The following is a 17,979-nucleotide window of genomic DNA, read 5'->3' on the forward strand; positions in this document are numbered from 1 at the left end:
CTGTTACAGCTCCAGCCTCCCTCCCTCTCTCCCCTGTTCCAGCTCTAGCCTCCCTCCCTCTCTCCCCTGTTCCAGCTCCAGCCTCCCTCCCTCTCTCCCCTGTTCCAGCTGCAGCCTCCCTCCCTCTCTCCCCTGTTCCAGCTCCAGCCTCCCTCCCTCTCTCCCCTGTTCTAGCTCCAGCCTCCCTCCCTCTCTCCTCTGTTACAGCTCCAGCCTCCCTCCCTCTCTCCCCTGTTCCAGCTCCAGCCTCCTCCCTCTCTCCCCTGTTACAGCTCCAGCCTCCCTCCTCTCTCCCATGTTACAGCTCCAGCCTCCCTCACTCTCTCCCCTGTTCCAGCTCCAGCCTCCCTCCTCTCTCCTCTGTTCCAGCTCCAGCCTCCCTCCCTCTCTCCCCTGTTCCAGCTCCAGCCTCCCTCACTCTCTCCCCTGTTACAGCTCCAGCCCCTCTCTCTCCCCTGTTACAGCTCCAGCCTCCCTCCCTCTCCCCTTTTCCAGCTCCAGCCTGCCTCCCTATCCCCTGTTACAGCTCCAGCCTCCCTCCCTCTCTCCCCTGTTCCAGCTCCAGCCTCCCTCCCTCTCTCCCCTGTTCCAGCTGCAGCCTCCCTCCCTCTCTCCCCTGTTACAGCTCCAGCCTCCCCCCTCTCCCCTGTTCCAGCTCCAGTCTCCCTACCTCTCTCCCCTGTTACAGCTCCAGCCTCCCTCCCTCTCTCCCCTGTTACAGCTCCAGCCTCCCTCCCTCTCTCCCCTGTTACAGCTCCAGCCTCCCTTGCTCTCTCCCCTGTTACAGCTCCAGCCTCCCTCCCTCTCTCCCCTGTTCCAGCTGCAGCCTCCCTCCCTCTCTCCCCTGTTCCAGCTCCAGCCTCCTCCCTCTCTCCCCTGTTCCAGCTGCAGCCTCCCTCCCTCTCTCCCCTGTTACAGCTCCAGCCTCCCCCTCTCTCCCCTGTTACAGCTCCAGCCTCCCTCCCTCTCTCCCCTGTTCCAGCTGCAGCCTCCTCCCTCTCTCCCTGTTCTAGCTCCAGCCTCCCTCCCTCTCTCCCCTGTTACAGCTCCAGCCTCCCTCACTCTCTCCCCTGTTCCAGCTCCAGCCTCCCTCCCTCTCTCCTCTGTTCCAGCTCCAGCCTCCCTCCCTCTCTCCCCTGTTCCAGCTCCAGCCTCCCTCACTCTCTCCCCTGTTACAGCTCCAGCCTCCCTCGCTCTCCCCTGTTACAGCTCCAGCCTCCCTCCCTCTCCCCTTTTCCAGCTCCAGCCTCCCTCCCTATCCCCTGTTACAGCTCCAGCCTCCCTCCCTCTCCCCTGTTCCAGCTCCAGTCTCCCTCCCTCTCTCCCCTGTTACAGCTCCAGCCTGCCTCCCTCTCTCCCCTGTTACAGCTCCAGCCTCCTCCCTCTCCCCTGTTACAGCTCCAGCCTCCTCCCTCTCTCCCCTGTTCCAGCTGCAGCCTCCCTCCTCTCTCCCCTGTTCCAGCTCCAGCCTCCCTCACTCTCTCCCCTGTTACAGCTCCAGCCTCCCTCCCTCTCTCCCCTGTTACAGCTCCAGCCTCCCTCCCTCTCTCCCCTGTTACAGCTCCAGCCTCCCTCCTCTCTCCCCTGTTACAGCTCCAGACTCCTCGCTCTCTCCCCTGTTACAGCTCCAGCCTCCCTCCCTCTCTCCCCTGTTCCAGCTGCAGCCTCCCTCCCTCTCTCCCCTGTTCCAGCTCCAGCCTCCCTCCCTCTCTCCCCTGTTCCAGCTGCAGCCTCCCTCCCTCTCTCCCCTGTTCCAGCTCCAGCCTCCCTCACTCTCTCCCCTGTTACAGCTCCAGCCCCCCCTCTCTCCCCTGTTACAGCTCCAGCCTCCCTCCCTCTCCCCTTTTCCAGCTCCAGCCTGCCTCCCTATCCCCTGTTACAGCTCCAGCCTCCCTCCCTCTCTCCCCTGTTCCAGCTCCAGCCTCCCTCCCTCTCTCCCCTGTTCCAGCTGCAGCCTCCCTCCCTCTCTCCCCTGTTACAGCTCCAGCCTCCCCCCTCTCCCCTGTTCCAGCTCCAGTCTCCCTACCTCTCTCCCCTGTTACAGCTCCAGCCTCCCTCCCTCTCTCCCCTGTTACAGCTCCAGCCTCCCTCCCTCTCTCCCCTGTTACAGCTCCAGCCTCCCTCGCTCTCTCCCCTGTTACAGCTCCAGCCTCCCTCCCTCTCTCCCCTGTTCCAGCTGCAGCCTCCCTCCCTCTCTCCCCTGTTCCAGCTCCAGCCTCCCTCCCTCTCTCCCCTGTTCCAGCTGCAGCCTCCCTCCCTCTCTCCCCTGTTCCAGCTCCAGCCTCCCTCCCTCTCTCCCCTGTTCCAGCTGCAGCCTCCCTCCCTCTCTCCCCTGTTACAGCTCCAGCCTCCCCTCTCTCCCCTGTTACAGCTCCAGCCTCCCTCCCTCTCTCCCCTGTTCCAGCTGCAGCCTCCCTCCCTCTCTCCCCTGTTCTAGCTCCAGCCTCCCTCCCTCTCTCCCCTGTTACAGCTCCAGCCTCCCTCACTCTCTCCCCTGTTCCAGCTCCAGCCTCCCTCCTCTCTCTCCAGCCTCCTCTGTTCCAGCTCCAGCCTCCCTCCCTCTCTCCCCTGTTCCAGCTCCAGCCTCCCTCACTCTCTCCCCTGTTACAGCTCCAGCCTCCCTCGCTCTCCCCTGTTACAGCTCCAGCCTCCCTCCCTCTCCCCTTTTCCAGCTCCAGCCTCCCTCCCTATCCCCTGTTACAGCTCCAGCCTCCCTCCCTCTCCCTGTTCCAGCTCCAGTCTCCTCCCTCTCTCCCCTGTTACAGCTCCAGCCTGCCTCCCTCTCTCCCCTGTTACAGCTCCAGCCTCCCTCCCTCTCTCCCCTGTTACAGCTCCAGCCTCCCTCCCTCTCTCCCCTGTTCCAGCTGCAGCCTCCCTCCCTCTCTCCCCTGTTCCAGCTCCAGCCTCCCTCACTCTCTCCTGTTACAGCTCCAGCCTCCTCCCTCTCTCCCCTGTTACAGCTCCAGCCTCCCTCCCTCTCTCCCCTGTTACAGCTCCAGCCTCCCTCCCTCTCTCCCCTGTTACAGCTCCAGACTCCTCGCTCTCTCCCCTGTTACAGCTCCAGCCTCCCTCCCTCTCTCCCCTGTTCCAGCTGCAGCCTCCCTCCCTCTCTCCCCTGTTCCAGCTCCAGCCTCCCTCCCTCTCTCCCCTGTTCCAGCTGCAGCCTCCCTCCCTCTCTCCCCTGTTACAGCTCCAGCTTCCCCCTCTCTCCCCTGTTACAGCTCCAGCCTCCCTCCCTCTCTCCCCTGTTCCAGCTGCAGCCTCCCTCCCTCTCTCCCCTGTTCCAGCTCCAGCCTCCCTCCCTCTCTCCCCTGTTACAGCTCCAGCCTCTCTCCCTCTCTCCCCTGTTATAGCTCCAGCCTCCCTCCTCTCTCCCCTGTTCTAGCTCCAGCCTCCTCCCTCTCTCCTCTGTTACAGCTCCAGCCTCCCTCCCTCTCTCCCCTGTTCCAGCTCCAGCCTCCTCACTCTCTCCCCTGTTACAGCTCCAGCCTCCCTCCCTCTCTCCCATGTTACAGCTCAGCCTCCCTCACTCTCTCCCCTGTTCCAGCTCCAGCCTCCCTCCCTCTCTCCTCTGTTCCAGCTCCAGCCTCCCTCCCTCTCTCCCCTGTTCCAGCTCCAGCCTCCCTCACTCTCTCCCCTGTTACAGCTCCAGCCTCCCTCGCTCTCCCCTGTTACAGCTCCAGCCTCCCTCCCTCTCCCCTTTTCCAGCTCCAGCCTCCCTCCCTCTATCCCCTGTTACAGCTCCAGCCTCCTCCTCTCTCCCTGTTACAGCTCCAGCCTCCCTCCTCTCTCCCCTGTTACAGCTCCAGCCTCCCTCCCTCTCTCCCCTGTTACAGCTCCAGCCTCCTCCTCTCTCCCCTGTTACAGCTCCAGCCTCCCTCCCTCTCTCCCCTGTTACAGCTCCAGACTCCTCGCTCTCTCCCCTGTTACAGCTCCAGCCTCCCTCCCTCTCTCCCCTGTTACAGCTCCAGACTCCCTCACTCTCTCCCCTGTTACAGCTCCAGCCTCCCTCGCTCTCCACTGTTACAGCTCCAGCCTCCCTCCCTCTCCCTTTTCCAGCTCCAGCCTCCCTCCCTATCCCCTATTACAGCTCCAGCCTCCTCCCTCTCTCCCCTGTTACAGCTCCAGCCTCCTCCCTCTCTCCCCTGTTACAGCTCCAGCCTCCTCCCTCTCTCCCCTGTTACAGCTCCAGACTCCTCGCTCTCTCCCCTGTTACAGCTCCAGCCTCCCTCCTCTCTCCCCTGTTCCAGCTGCAGCCTCCCTCCCTCTCCCCTGTTCCAGCTCCAGCCTCCCTCCCTCTCTCCCCTGTTCCAGCTGCAGCCTCCCTCCCTCTCTCCCCTGTTCCAGCTCCAGCCTCCCTCACTCTCTCCCCTGTTACAGCTCCAGCCCCTCTCTCTCCCCTGTTACAGCTCCAGCCTCCTCCCTCTCCCCTTTTCCAGCTCCAGCCTGCCTCCCTATCCCCTGTTACAGCTCCAGCCTCCCTCCCTCTCTCCCTGTTCCAGCTCCAGCCTCCCTCCCTCTCTCCCCTGTTCCAGCTGCAGCCTCCCTCCCTCTCTCCCCTGTTACAGCTCCAGCCTCCCCCTCTCCCCTGTTCCAGCTCCAGTCTCCCTACCTCTCCCCTGTTACAGCTCCAGCCTCCCTCCCTCTCTCCCCTGTTACAGCTCCAGCCTCCCTCCCTCTCTCCCCTGTTACAGCTCCAGCCTCCTCGCTCTCTCCCCTGTTACAGCTCCAGCCTCCCTCCCTCTCTCCCCTGTTCCAGCTGCAGCCTCCCTCCCTCTCTCCCCTGTTCCAGCTCCAGCCTCCCTCCTTCTCTCCCCTGTTCCAGCTGCAGCCTCCCTCCCTCTCTCCCCTGTTCCAGCTGCAGCCTCCCTCCCTCTCTCCCCTGTTACAGCTCCAGCCTCCCCCTCTCCCCTGTTCCAGCTCCAGTCTCCCTACCTCTCTCCCCTGTTACAGCTCCAGCCTCCTCCTCTCTCCCCTGTTACAGCTCCAGCCTCCCTCCCTCTCTCCCCTGTTACAGCTCCAGCCTCCCTCGCTCTCTCCCCTGTTACAGCTCCAGCCTCCCTCCCTCTCTCCCCTGTTCCAGCTGCAGCCTCCCTCCCTCTCTCCCCTGTTCCAGCTCCAGCCTCCTCCTTCTCTCCCCTGTTCCAGCTGCAGCCTCCCTCCTCTCTCCCCTGTTACAGCTCCAGCCTCCCCTCTCTCCCCTGTTACAGCTCCAGCCTCCCTCCCTCTCTCCCCTGTTCCAGCTGCAGCCTCCTCCCTCTCTCCCCTGTTCTAGCTCCAGCCTCCCTCCCTCTCTCCCCTGTTACAGCTCCAGCCTCCCTCACTCTCTCCCCTGTTCCAGCTCCAGCCTCCCTCCCTCTCTCCTCTGTTCCAGCTCCAGCCTCCTCCCTCTCTCCCCTGTTCCAGCTCCAGCCTCCCTCACTCTCTCCCCTGTTCCAGCTCCAGCCTCCCTCCCTCTCTCCTCTGTTCCAGCTCCAGCCTCCCTCCCTCTCTCCCCTGTTCCAGCTGCAGCCTCCCTCCCTCTCTCCCCTGTTACAGCTCCAGCCTCCCCCTCTCTCCCCTGTTACAGCTCCAGCCTCCCTCCCTCTCTCCCCTGTTCCAGCTGCAGCCTCCCTCCCTCTCTCCCCTGTTCTAGCTCCAGCCTCCTCCCTCTCCCCTGTTACAGCTCCAGCCTCCCTCACTCTCTCCCCTGTTCCAGCTCCAGCCTCCTCCCTCTCTCCTCTGTTCCAGCTCCAGCCTCCCTCCCTCTCCCCTGTTCCAGCTCCAGCCTCCCTCACTCTCTCCCCTGTTACAGCTCCAGCCTCCCTCGCTCTCCCCTGTTACAGCTCCAGCCTCCTCCCTCTCCCCTTTTCCAGCTCCAGCCTCCCTCCCTATCCCCTGTTACAGCTCCAGCCTCCCTCCCTCTCCCCTGTTCCAGCTCCAGTCTCCCTCCCCTCTCCCTGTTACAGCTCCAGCCTGCCTCCCTCTCTCCCCTGTTACAGCTCCAGCCTCCCTCCCTCTCTCCCCTGTTACAGCTCCAGCCTCCCTCCCTCTCTCCCCTGTTCCAGCTGCAGCCTCCCTCCCTCTCTCCCCTGTTCCAGCTCCAGCCTCCCTCACTCTCTCCCTGTTACAGCTCCAGCCTCCCTCCCTCTCTCCCCTGTTACAGCTCCAGCCTCCCTCCCTCTCTCCCCTGTTACAGCTCCAGCCTCCCTCCCTCTCTCCCCTGTTACAGCTCCAGACTCCCTCGCTCTCTCCCCTGTTACAGCTCCAGCCTCCCTCCTCTCTCCCCTGTTCCAGCTGCAGCCTCCTCCCTCTCTCCCTGTTCCAGCTCCAGCCTCCCTCCCTCTCTCCCCTGTTCCAGCTGCAGCCTCCTCCCCTCTCCCCTGTTACAGCTCCAGCTTCCCCCTCTCTCCCCTGTTACAGCTCCAGCCTCCCTCCCTCTCTCCCCTGTTCCAGCTGCAGCCTCCCTCCCTCTCCCCTGTTCCAGCTCCAGCCTCCTCCCTCTCTCACTTGTTACAGCTCCAGCCTCTCTCCCTCTCTCCCCTGTTATAGCTCCAGCCTCCCTCCTCTCTCCACTGTTCTAGCTCCAGCCTCCCTCCCTCTCTCCTCTGTTACAGCTCCAGCCTCCCTCCCTCTCTCCCCTGTTCCAGCTCCAGCCTCCCTCACTCTCTCCCCTGTTACAGCTCCAGCCTCCCTCCCTCTCTCCCATGTTACAGCTCCAGCCTCCCTCACTCTCTCCCCTGTTCCAGCTCCAGCCTCCCTCCCTCTCTCCTCTGTTCCAGCTCCAGCCTCCCTCCCTCTCTCCCCTGTTCCAGCTCCAGCCTCCCTCACTCTCTCCCCTGTTACAGCTCCAGCCTCCTCGCTCTCCCCTGTTACAGCTCCAGCCTCCCTCCCTCTCCCCTTTTCCAGCTCCAGCCTCCCTCCCTATCCCCTGTTACAGCTCCAGCCTCCCTCCCTCTCCCCTGTTCCAGCTCCAGTCTCCCTCCCTCTCTCCCCTGTTACAGCTCCAGCCTGCCTCCCTCTCTCCCCTGTTACAGCTCCAGCCTCCTCGCTCTCCACTGTTACAGCTCCAGCCTCCCTCCCTCTCCCCTTTTCCAGCTCCAGCCTCCTCCCTATCCCCTGTTACAGCTCCAGCCTCCCTCCCTCTCTCCCCTGTTACAGCTCCAGCCTCCCTCCCTCTCCCCTGTTACAGCTCCAGCCTCCCTCCCTCTCTCCCCTGTTACAGCTCCAGACTCCCTCGCTCTCTCCCTGTTACAGCTCCAGCCTCCCTCCCTCTCTCCCCTGTTCCAGCTGCAGCCTCCCTCCCTCTCTCCCCTGTTCCAGCTCCAGCCTCCCTCCCTCTCTCCCCTGTTCCAGCTGCAGCCTCCTCCCTCTCTCCCCTGTTCCAGCTCCAGCCTCCCTCACTCTCTCCCTGTTACAGCTCCAGCCCCCTCTCTCCCCTGTTACAGCTCCAGCCTCCCTCCCTCTCCCCTTTTCCAGCTCCAGCCTGCCTCCCTATCCCCTGTTACAGCTCCAGCCTCCCTCCCTCTCTCCCCTGTTCCAGCTCCAGCCTCCCTCCCTCTCTCCCCTGTTCCAGCTGCAGCCTCCCTCCCTCTCTCCCCTGTTACAGCTCCAGCCTCCCCCTCTCCCCTGTTCCAGCTCCAGTCTCCCTACCTCTCTCCCCTGTTACAGCTCCAGCCTCCCTCCCTCTCTCCCCTGTTACAGCTCCAGCCTCCTCCCTCTCTCCCCTGTTACAGCTCCAGCCTCCTCGCTCTCTCCCCTGTTACAGCTCCAGCCTCCCTCCCTCTCTCCCCTGTTCCAGCTGCAGCCTCCCTCCCTCTCTCCCCTGTTCCAGCTCCAGCCTCCCTCCTTCTCTCCCCTGTTCCAGCTGCAGCCTCCTCCCTCTCCCCTGTTACAGCTCCAGCCTCCCCTCTCTCCCCTGTTACAGCTCCAGCCTCCCTCCCTCTCTCCCCTGTTCCAGCTGCAGCCTCCCTCCCTCTCTCCCTGTTCTAGCTCCAGCCTCCCTCCCTCTCTCCTGTTACAGCTCCAGCCTCCCTCACTCTCTCCCCTGTTCCAGCTCCAGCCTCCTCCCTCTCTCCTCTGTTCCAGCTCCAGCCTCCCTCCCTCTCTCCCCTGTTCCAGCTCCAGCCTCCCTCACTCTCTCCCCTGTTACAGCTCCAGCCTCCCTCGCTCTCCCCTGTTACAGCTCCAGCCTCCCTCCCTCTCCCCTTTTCCAGCTCCAGCCTCCCTCCCTATCCCCTGTTACAGCTCCAGCCTCCCTCCCTCTCCCCTGTTCCAGCTCCAGTCTCCCTCCCTCTCTCCCCTGTTACAGCTCCAGCCTGCCTCCCTCTCTCCCCTGTTACAGCTCCAGCCTCCCTCCCTCTCTCCCCTGTTACAGCTCCAGCCTCCTCCCTCTCTCCCCTGTTCCAGCTGCAGCCTCCCTCCCTCTCTCCCCTGTTCCAGCTCCAGCCTCCCTCACTCTCTCCCCTGTTACAGCTCCAGCCTCCTCCCTCTCTCCCCTGTTACAGCTCCAGCCTCCTCCCTCCCTCCCCTTTTCCAGCTCCAGCCTGCCTCCCTATCCCCTGTTACAGCTCCAGCCTCCCTCCCTCTCTCCCCTGTTCCAGCTCCAGCCTCCCTCCCTCTCTCCCCTGTTCCAGCTGCAGCCTCCCTCCCTCTCCCCTGTTACAGCTCCAGCCTCCCCCTCTCCCCTGTTCCAGCTCCAGCCTCCCTCCTCTCTCCCCTGTTACAGCTCCAGCTTCCCCCTCTCTCCCCTGTTACAGCTCCAGCCTCCCTCCCTCTCTCCCCTGTTCCAGCTGCAGCCTCCCTCCCTCTCTCCCCTGTTCCAGCTCCAGCCTCCCTCCCTCTCTCACTTGTTACAGCTCCAGCCTCTCTCCCTCTCTCCCCTGTTATAGCTCCAGCCTCCTCCCTCTCTCCACTGTTCTAGCTCCAGCCTCCCTCCCTCTCTCCTCTGTTACAGCTCCAGCCTCCCTCCCTCTCTCCCCTGTTCCAGCTCCAGCCTCCCTCACTCTCTCCCCTGTTACAGCTCCAGCCTCCTCCCTCTCTCCCATGTTACAGCTCCAGCCTCCCTCACTCTCTCCCTGTTCCAGCTCCAGCCTCCTCCCTCTCTCCTCTGTTCCAGCTCCAGCCTCCCTCCCTCTCTCCCCTGTTCCAGCTCCAGCCTCCCTCACTCTCTCCCCTGTTACAGCTCCAGCCTCCTCGCTCTCCCCTGTTACAGCTCCAGCCTCCCTCCCTCTCCCCTGTTACAGCTCCAGCCTCCCTCGCTCTCCACTGTTACAGCTCCAGCCTCCCTCCCTCTCCCCTTTTCCAGCTCCAGCCTCCCTCCCTATCCCCTGTTACAGCTCCAGCCTCCCTCCCTCTCCCCTGTTACAGCTCCAGCCTCCCTCCCTCTCCCCTGTTACAGCTCCAGCCTCCCTCCCTCTCCCCTGTTACAGCTCCAGACTCCCTCGCTCTCTCCCCTGTTACAGCTCCAGCCTCCCTCCCTCTCTCCCCTGTTCCAGCTGCAGCCTCCCTCCCTCTCTCCCCTGTTCCAGCTCCAGCCTCCCTCCCTCTCTCCCCTGTTCCAGCTGCAGCCTCCTCCCTCTCTCCCCTGTTCCAGCTCCAGCCTCCCTCACTCTCTCCCCTGTTACAGCTCCAGCCCCTCTCTCTCCCCTGTTACAGCTCCAGCCTCCCTCCCTCTCCCCTTTTCCAGCTCCAGCCTGCCTCCCTATCCCCTGTTACAGCTCCAGCCTCCCTCCCTCTCTCCCCTGTTCCAGCTCCAGCCTCCCTCCCTCTCTCCCCTGTTCCAGCTGCAGCCTCCCTCCCTCTCTCCCCTGTTACAGCTCCAGCCTCCCCCTCTCCCCTGTTCCAGCTCCAGTCTCCCTACCTCTCTCCCCTGTTACAGCTCCAGCCTCCCTCCCTCTCTCCCCTGTTACAGCTCCAGCCTCCCTCCCTCTCTCCCCTGTTACAGCTCCAGCCTCCTCGCTCTCTCCCCTGTTACAGCTCCAGCCTCCCTCCCTCTCTCCCCTGTTCCAGCTGCAGCCTCCCTCCCTCTCTCCCCTGTTCCAGCTCCAGCCTCCCTCCTTCTCTCCCCTGTTCCAGCTGCAGCCTCCTCCCTCTCTCCCCTGTTACAGCTCCAGCCTCCCCTCTCTCCCCTGTTACAGCTCCAGCCTCCCTCCCTCTCTCCCCTGTTCCAGCTGCAGCCTCCCTCCCTCTCTCCCCTGTTCTAGCTCCAGCCTCCCTCCCTCTCTCCCCTGTTACAGCTCCAGCCTCCCTCACTCTCTCCCCTGTTCCAGCTCCAGCCTCCTCCCTCTCTCCTCTGTTCCAGCTCCAGCCTCCCTCCCTCTCTCCCCTGTTCCAGCTCCAGCCTCCCTCACTCTCTCCCCTGTTACAGCTCCAGCCTCCCTCGCTCTCCCCTGTTACAGCTCCAGCCTCCCTCCCTCTCCCCTTTTCCAGCTCCAGCCTCCCTCCCTATCCCCTGTTACAGCTCCAGCCTCCCTCCCTCTCCCCTGTTCCAGCTCCAGTCTCCCTCCCTCTCTCCCCTGTTACAGCTCCAGCCTGCCTCCCTCTCTCCCCTGTTACAGCTCCAGCCTCCCTCCCTCTCTCCCCTGTTACAGCTCCAGCCTCCCTCCCTCTCTCCCCTGTTCCAGCTGCAGCCTCCCTCCCTCTCTCCCCTGTTCCAGCTCCAGCCTCCCTCACTCTCTCCCCTGTTACAGCTCCAGCCTCCCTCCCTCTCTCCCCTGTTACAGCTCCAGCCTCCCTCCCTCTCCCCTTTTCCAGCTCCAGCCTGCCTCCCTATCCCCTGTTACAGCTCCAGCCTCCCTCCCTCTCTCCCCTGTTCCAGCTCCAGCCTCCCTCCCTCTCTCCCCTGTTCCAGCTGCAGCCTCCCTCCCTCTCTCCCCTGTTACAGCTCCAGCCTCCCCCTCTCCCCTGTTCCAGCTCCAGCCTCCCTCCCTCTCTCCCCTGTTACAGCTCCAGCTTCCCCCTCTCCCCTGTTACAGCTCCAGCCTCCCTCCCTCTCTCCCCTGTTCCAGCTGCAGCCTCCCTCCCTCTCTCCCCTGTTCCAGCTCCAGCCTCCCTCCCTCTCTCACTTGTTACAGCTCCAGCCTCTCTCCCTCTCTCCCCTGTTATAGCTCCAGCCTCCCTCCCTCTCTCCACTGTTCTAGCTCCAGCCTCCCTCCCTCTCTCCTCTGTTACAGCTCCAGCCTCCCTCCCTCTCTCCCCTGTTCCAGCTCCAGCCTCCTCACTCTCTCCCCTGTTACAGCTCCAGCCTCCCTCCCTCTCTCCCATGTTACAGCTCCAGCCTCCTCACTCTCTCCCCTGTTCCAGCTCCAGCCTCCCTCCCTCTCTCCTCTGTTCCAGCTCCAGCCTCCCTCCCTCTCTCCCCTGTTCCAGCTCCAGCCTCCCTCACTCTCTCCCCTGTTACAGCTCCAGCCTCCCTCGCTCTCCCCTGTTACAGCTCCAGCCTCCCTCCCTCTCCCCTTTTCCAGCTCCAGCCTCCCTCCCTATCCCCTGTTACAGCTCCAGCCTCCCTCCCTCTCCCTGTTCCAGCTCCAGTCTCCCTCCCTCTCCCCTGTTACAGCTCCAGCCTGCCTCCCTCTCTCCCCTGTTACAGCTCCAGCCTCCCTCCCTCTCTCCCTGTTACAGCTCCAGCCTCCCTCCCTCTCTCCCCTGTTCCAGCTGCAGCCTCCCTCCCTCTCTCCCCTGTTCCAGCTCCAGCCTCCCTCACTCTCTCCCCTGTTACAGCTCCAGCCTCCCTCCCTCTCTCCCCTGTTACAGCTCCAGCCTCCCTCCCTCTCTCCCCTGTTACAGCTCCAGCCTCCCTCCCTCTCTCCCGTGTTACAGCTCCAGACTCCCTCGCTCTCTCCCCTGTTACAGCTCCAGCCTCCCTCCCTCTCTCCCCTGTTCCAGCTGCAGCCTCCCTCCCTCTCTCCCCTGTTCCAGCTCCAGCCTCCCTCCCTCTCTCCCCTGTTCCAGCTGCAGCCTCCCTCCCTCTCTCCCCTGTTACAGCTCCAGCTTCCCCTCTCTCCTGTTACAGCTCCAGCCTCCCTCCCCTCTCCCCTGTTCCAGCTGCAGCCTCCCTCCCTCTCTCCCCTGTTCCAGCTCCAGCCTCCCTCCCTCTCTCCCCTGTTACAGCTCCAGCCTCTCTCCCTCTCTCCCCTGTTATAGCTCCAGCCTCCCTCCCTCTCTCCCCTGTTCTAGCTCCAGCCTCCCTCCCTCTCTCCTCTGTTACAGCTCCAGCCTCCCTCCCTCTCTCCCCTGTTCCAGCTCCAGCCTCCCTCACTCTCTCCCCTGTTACAGCTCCAGCCTCCTCCCTCTCTCCCATGTTACAGCTCCAGCCTCCCTCACTCTCTCCCCTGTTCCAGCTCCAGCCTCCCTCCCTCTCTCCTCTGTTCCAGCTCCAGCCTCCCTCCCCTCTCCCCTGTTCCAGCTCCAGCCTCCCTCACTCTCTCCCCTGTTACAGCTCCAGCCTCCCTCGCTCTCCCCTGTTACAGCTCCAGCCTCCCTCCCTCTCCCCTTTTCCAGCTCCAGCCTCCCTCCCTATCCCCTGTTACAGCTCCAGCCTCCCTCCCTCTCCCCTGTTCCAGCTCCAGTCTCCCTCCCTCTCTCCCCTGTTACAGCTCCAGCCTCCCTCCCTCTCTCCCCTGTTACAGCTCCAGCCTCCCTCCCTCTCTCCCCTGTTACAGCTCCAGCCTCCCTCCCTCTCTCCCCTGTTCCAGCTGCAGCCTCCCCCCTCTCTCCCCTGTTCCAGCTCCAGCCTCCTCCCTCTCTCCCCTGTTCCAGCTCCAGCCTCTCTCCCTCTCTCCCCTGTTATAGCTCCAGCCTCCCTCCCTCTCTCCCCTGTTCCAGCTCCAGCCTCCCTCCCTCTCTCCCCTGTTCTAGCTCCAGCCTCCCTCCCTCTCTCCTCTGTTACAGCTCCAGCCTCCCTCCCTCTCTCCCCTGTTCCAGCTCCAGCCTCCCTCACTCTCTCCCCTGTTACAGCTCCAGCCTCCCTCCCTCTCTCCCCTGTTACAGCTCCAGCCTCCCTCCCTCTCTCCCCTGTTCCAGCTCCAGCCTCCCTCCCTCTCTCCCCTGTTACAGCTCCAGCCTCCTCCCTCTCTCCCCTGTTACAGCTCCAGCCTCCCTCCCTCTCTCCCCTGTTACAGCTCCAGCCTCTTTCCCTCTCCCCTGTTACAGCTCCAGCCTCCCTCCCTCTCTCCCCTGTTACAGCTCCAGCCTCCCTCCCTCTCTCCCCTGTTCCAGCTCCAGTCTCCTCCCTCGCTCCACTGTTACAGCTCCAGCCTCCCTCCCTCTCTCCCCTGTTCCAGCTCCAGCCTCCTCCCTCTCTCCCCTGTTCCAGCCTCTCTCCCTCTCTCCCCTGTTCCAGCTCCAGCCTCCCTCTCTCTCTCCCCTGTTCCAGCTCCAGTCTCCCTCCCTCTCTCCCCTGTTCCAGCTCCAGCCTCCCTCCCTCTCTCCCCTGTTAAAGCTCCAGCCTCCCTCCCTCTCTCCCCTGTTACAGCTCCAGCCTCCCTTCCTCCCTGCCTCCTCTCTGCCCGCCCAAGGCCAGTCTACACAGGCTACAGCAGCGCCTCAGTCCCACGGTGGTCAAAGGGAGGGAAACAAGAAGAAACAGAGTATTAGGGATGTTGTACAGCATGTAAAAAGAAACAGGGGAAATAGTATAAGGGATGTTGTACAGCATGTAAAAAGAAACTGGGGAAAGAGTATAAGGGATGTTGTAGAGCATGTAAAAAGAAACAGGGGAAAGAGTATAAGGGATGTTGTAGAGCATGTAAAAAGAAACAGGGGAAAGAGTATAAGGGATGTTGTAGAGCATGTAAAAAGAAACAGGGGAAAGAGTATAAGGGATGTTGTAGAGCATGTAAAAAGAAACAGGGGAAAGAGTATTAGGGATGTTGTACAGCATGTAAAAAGAAACAGGGGAAAGAGTATAAGGGATGTTGTACAGCATGTAAAAAGAAACAGTGGAAAGAGTATAAGGGATGTTGTACAGCATGTAAAAAGAAACAGGGGAAAGAGTATAAGGGATGTTGTACAGCATGTAAAAAGAAACAGGGGAAATAGTATAAGGGATGTTGTACAGCATGTAAAAAGAAACAGGGGAAAGAGTATAAGGGATGTTGTACAGCATGTAAAAAGAAACAGGGGAAATAGTATAAGGGATGTTGTACAGCATGTAAAAAGAAACAGGGGAAAGAGTATAAGGGATGTTGTACAGCATGTAAAAAGAAACAGGGGAAAGAGTATAAGGGATGTTGTACAGCATGTAAAAAGAAACAGGGGAAATAGTATAAGGGATGTTGTACAGCATGTAAAAAGAAACAGGGGAAAGAGTATAAGGGATGTTGTACAGCATGTAAAAAGAAACAGGGGAAAGAGTATAAGGGATGTTGTACAGCATGTAAAAAGAAACAGGGGAAATAGTATAAGGGATGTTGTACAGCATGTAAAAAGAAACAGGGGAAAGAGTATAAGGGATGTTGTACAGCATGTAAAAGAAACAGTGGAAAGAGTATAAGGGATGTTGTACAGCATGTAAAAAGAAACAGGGGAAAGAGTATAAGGGATGTTGTACAGCATGTAAAAAGAAACAGGGGAAAGAGTATAAGGGATGTTGTAGAGCATGTAAAAAGAAACAGGGGAAAGAGTATAAGGGATGTTGTAGAGCATGTAAAAAGAAACAGGGGAAAGAGTATAAGGGATGTTGTAAAGCATGTAAAAAGAAACAGGGGAAAGAGTATAAGGGATGTTGTACAGCATGTAAAAAGAAACAGGGGAAAGAGTATAAGGGATGTTGTAAAGCATGTAAAAAGAAACAGGGGAAAGAGTATAAGGGATGTTGTACAGCATGTAAAAAGAAACAGGGGAAATAGTATAGGGATGTTGTACAGCATGTAAAAAGAAACAGGGGAAAGAGTATAAGGGATGTTGTACAGCATGTAAAAAGAAACAGGGGAAATAGTATAAGGGATGTTGTACAGCATGTAAAAAGAAACAGGGGAAATAGTATAAGGGATGTTGTACAGCATGTAAAAAGAAACAGGGGAAAGAGTATAAGGGATGTTGTACAGCATGTAAAAAGAAACAGGGGAAAGAGTATAAGGGATGTTGTACAGCATGTAAAAAGAAACAGGGGAAAGAGTATAAGGGATGTTGTACAGCATGTAAAAAGAAACAGGGGAAAGAGTATAAGGGATGTTGTACAGCATGTAAAAAGAAACAGGGGAAAGAGTATAAGGGATGTTGTACAGCATGTAAAAAGGAGAGAGTAAGAGAAAGGAGGAATATCAGGAAGTGTAGGGAGAGAAAGAGGGAGATAATACACTGAGTGCTCTTTCAATGACAGACTGACCACGTGAATCCAGGTGAACACTATGATCGCTGCGTGATGTCATTTGTTCAATCCACTTCAATGTATATGTATATATGAAGGGCAGGAGACAGGTTAAAGAAGGATTTCTAAGCCTTAAAACAATTGACACACGGATTTTGTATGGGTGTGATTCAGAGGGTGAATGGGCAAGACAAAATATTTATAGTGCCTTTGAACGGGGAATGGTAGTAGGCACCAGGGGCACCGGTTTGAGTCAAGAACTGCAGCACTGCTGGGTTTTTCATGCTCAACAGGTTACCGCATTTATCAAGAATGGTCCACCACCTGACAACTGTGGGAAGCATTGAGGTCAATATGGGCAAGCATCCCTTTTGAACGTCCGTACCCAGAGGCCTGATCACGCAGGGTCAGATTGAGTCTGCTCATAACGTCCTGTGTACACAGGAAACAGGAAGCGTTTGTTTATGACAGCCTCTGTGTGGTCTATGTCACTACTAACTGGGTCTATATACAATCAGGTTTGTGTCCATAATGAGAACAATGTAAAGATAATACTGCTCTCCCCTATAGGGGTCTGTCCCATACTAAATAAATGCTCTCCCCTATAGGGGTCTGTCCCATACTAAATAAATGCTCTCCCCTGTAGGGGTCTGTCCCATACTAAATAAATGCTCTCCCCTATAGGGGTCTGTCCCATACTAAATAAATGCTCTCCCCTATAGGGGTCTGTCCCATACTAAATAAATGATCTACCCTATAGGGGTCTGTCTTAACCAAAATAAATGATCTCCCCTATAGGGGTCTGTCCCATAATACTGTACATACAACACTCCCCTATAGGCCTATACACCACTATCAAGTCCTAACACATTCACAGAGGTGGAGGAGCACCTTCAATGAGGTCTCTATTATAATATGGGGTTGATATCTTATGTGATTCAATGTGGTTTATATCTTTAATAGATCCACCAAGGTCTTGCACCTGGGTTGGACGGCGAGGTAGAGACAGCGTCTGTAATATTGAAGGCCAGCAGAAGGGGAAGCGTGTGATAGAGAAACTGAAAGCGAGTCCCAGGGTGGAGGACAGTGTTTCCTGTCACTGCTGTCACTAATGAGCAGGATGTGCCGTGACCCATAATGCCTTGGATAACGCGTGGGGAGTGAATATAACGCATGGGGAGTGGATATAACACGTGGGGAGTGAATATAACGCGTGGGGAGTGAATATAACGCGTGGGGAGTGGATATAACACCTGGGGAGTGAATATAACACATGGGGAGTGGATATAACGCGTGGGGAGTGAATATAACGCGTGGGGAGTGAATATAACGCATGGGGAGTGGATATAACACGTGGGGAGTGGATATAACACGTGGGGAGTGAATATAACGCATGGGGAGTGGATATAACACGTGGGGAGTGAATATAACGCGTGGGGAGTGAATATAACGCGTGGGGAGTGGATATAACGCCTGGGGAGTGGATATAACGCGTGGGGAGTGGATATAACATGTGGGGAGTGAATATAAAGCGTGGGGAGTGGATATAACGCCTGGGGAGTGGATATAACGCCTGGGGAGTGAATATAACGCGTGGGGGGGAGTGGATATAACGCGTGGGGAGTGGATATAACGCGTGGGGGGGAGTGGATATAACGCGTGGGGAGTGAATATAACGCGTGGGGAGTGGATATAATGCGTGGGGAGTGGATATAACGCTTGGGGAGTGGATATAACGCGTGGGGAGTGGATATAACGCGTGGGTAGTGAATATAACGCGTGGGGAGTGGATATAACGCGTGGGGAGTGAATATAATGGATATAACACGTGGGGAGTGAATATAACGCATGGGGAGTGGATATAACACGTGGGGAGTGAATATAACGCGTGGGGAGTGAATATAACGCGTGGGGAGTGGATATAACGCCTGGGGAGTGGATATAACGCGTGGGGAGTGGATATAACACGTGGGGAGTGAATATAACGCGTGGGGAGTGGATATAACGCCTGGGGAGTGAATATAACGCGTGGGGAGTGAATATAACGCGTGGGGAGTGGATATAACGCGTGGGGAGTGGTGGGGAGTGGATATAACGCGTGGGGAGTGGATATAACGCGCGTGGGGAGTGGATATAACGTGGGGAGTGCGTGGGGAGTGGATATAACGCGTGGGGAGTGGATATAACGCGTGGGGAGTGGATATAACGCGTGGGGAGTGGATATAACGTGGGGCGTGGGGAGTGGATATAACGCGTGGGGAGTGGATATAACGCGTGGGGAGTGGATATAACGCGTGGGGAGTGAATATAACGCGTGGGGAGTGGATATAACGCGTGGGGAGTGAATATAACGCGTGGGGAGTGGGGAGTGGATATAACGCGTGGGGAGTGGATATAACGCGTGGGGAGTGGATATAATGCGTGGGGAGTGGATATAACGCGTGGGGAGTGGATATAACGCGTGGGGAGTGGATATAACGCGTGGGGAGTGGATATAACACGTGGGGAGTGAATATAACGCGTGGGGAGTGGATATAACGCGTGGGGAGTGGATATAACGCGTGGGGAGTGGAATATAACGCGTGGGGAGTGAATATAACGCGTGGGGAGTGGATATAACGTGTGGGGAGTGAATATAACGCGTGGATATAACGCGTGGGGAGTGAATATGTTCGATGTCAATCTGTATT

The 17,979-nt window shown here is 58.9% G+C and overlaps 1 protein-coding gene across 2 annotated transcripts in view; it reads right to left on the minus strand.

Moving 5' to 3' along the window:
* The window catches only part of LOC112224427 (ephrin type-A receptor 3-like), a 181,728-nt gene that overhangs the window by 12,737 nt on the left and 151,012 nt on the right, over positions 1-17,979 (minus strand). The window lies entirely within an intron of this gene.

This window comes from Oncorhynchus tshawytscha, linkage group LG03 (genome assembly GCF_018296145.1).
Source record: "Oncorhynchus tshawytscha isolate Ot180627B linkage group LG03, Otsh_v2.0, whole genome shotgun sequence".
NCBI classification, from domain to species: Eukaryota; Metazoa; Chordata; class Actinopteri; order Salmoniformes; family Salmonidae; genus Oncorhynchus; species Oncorhynchus tshawytscha.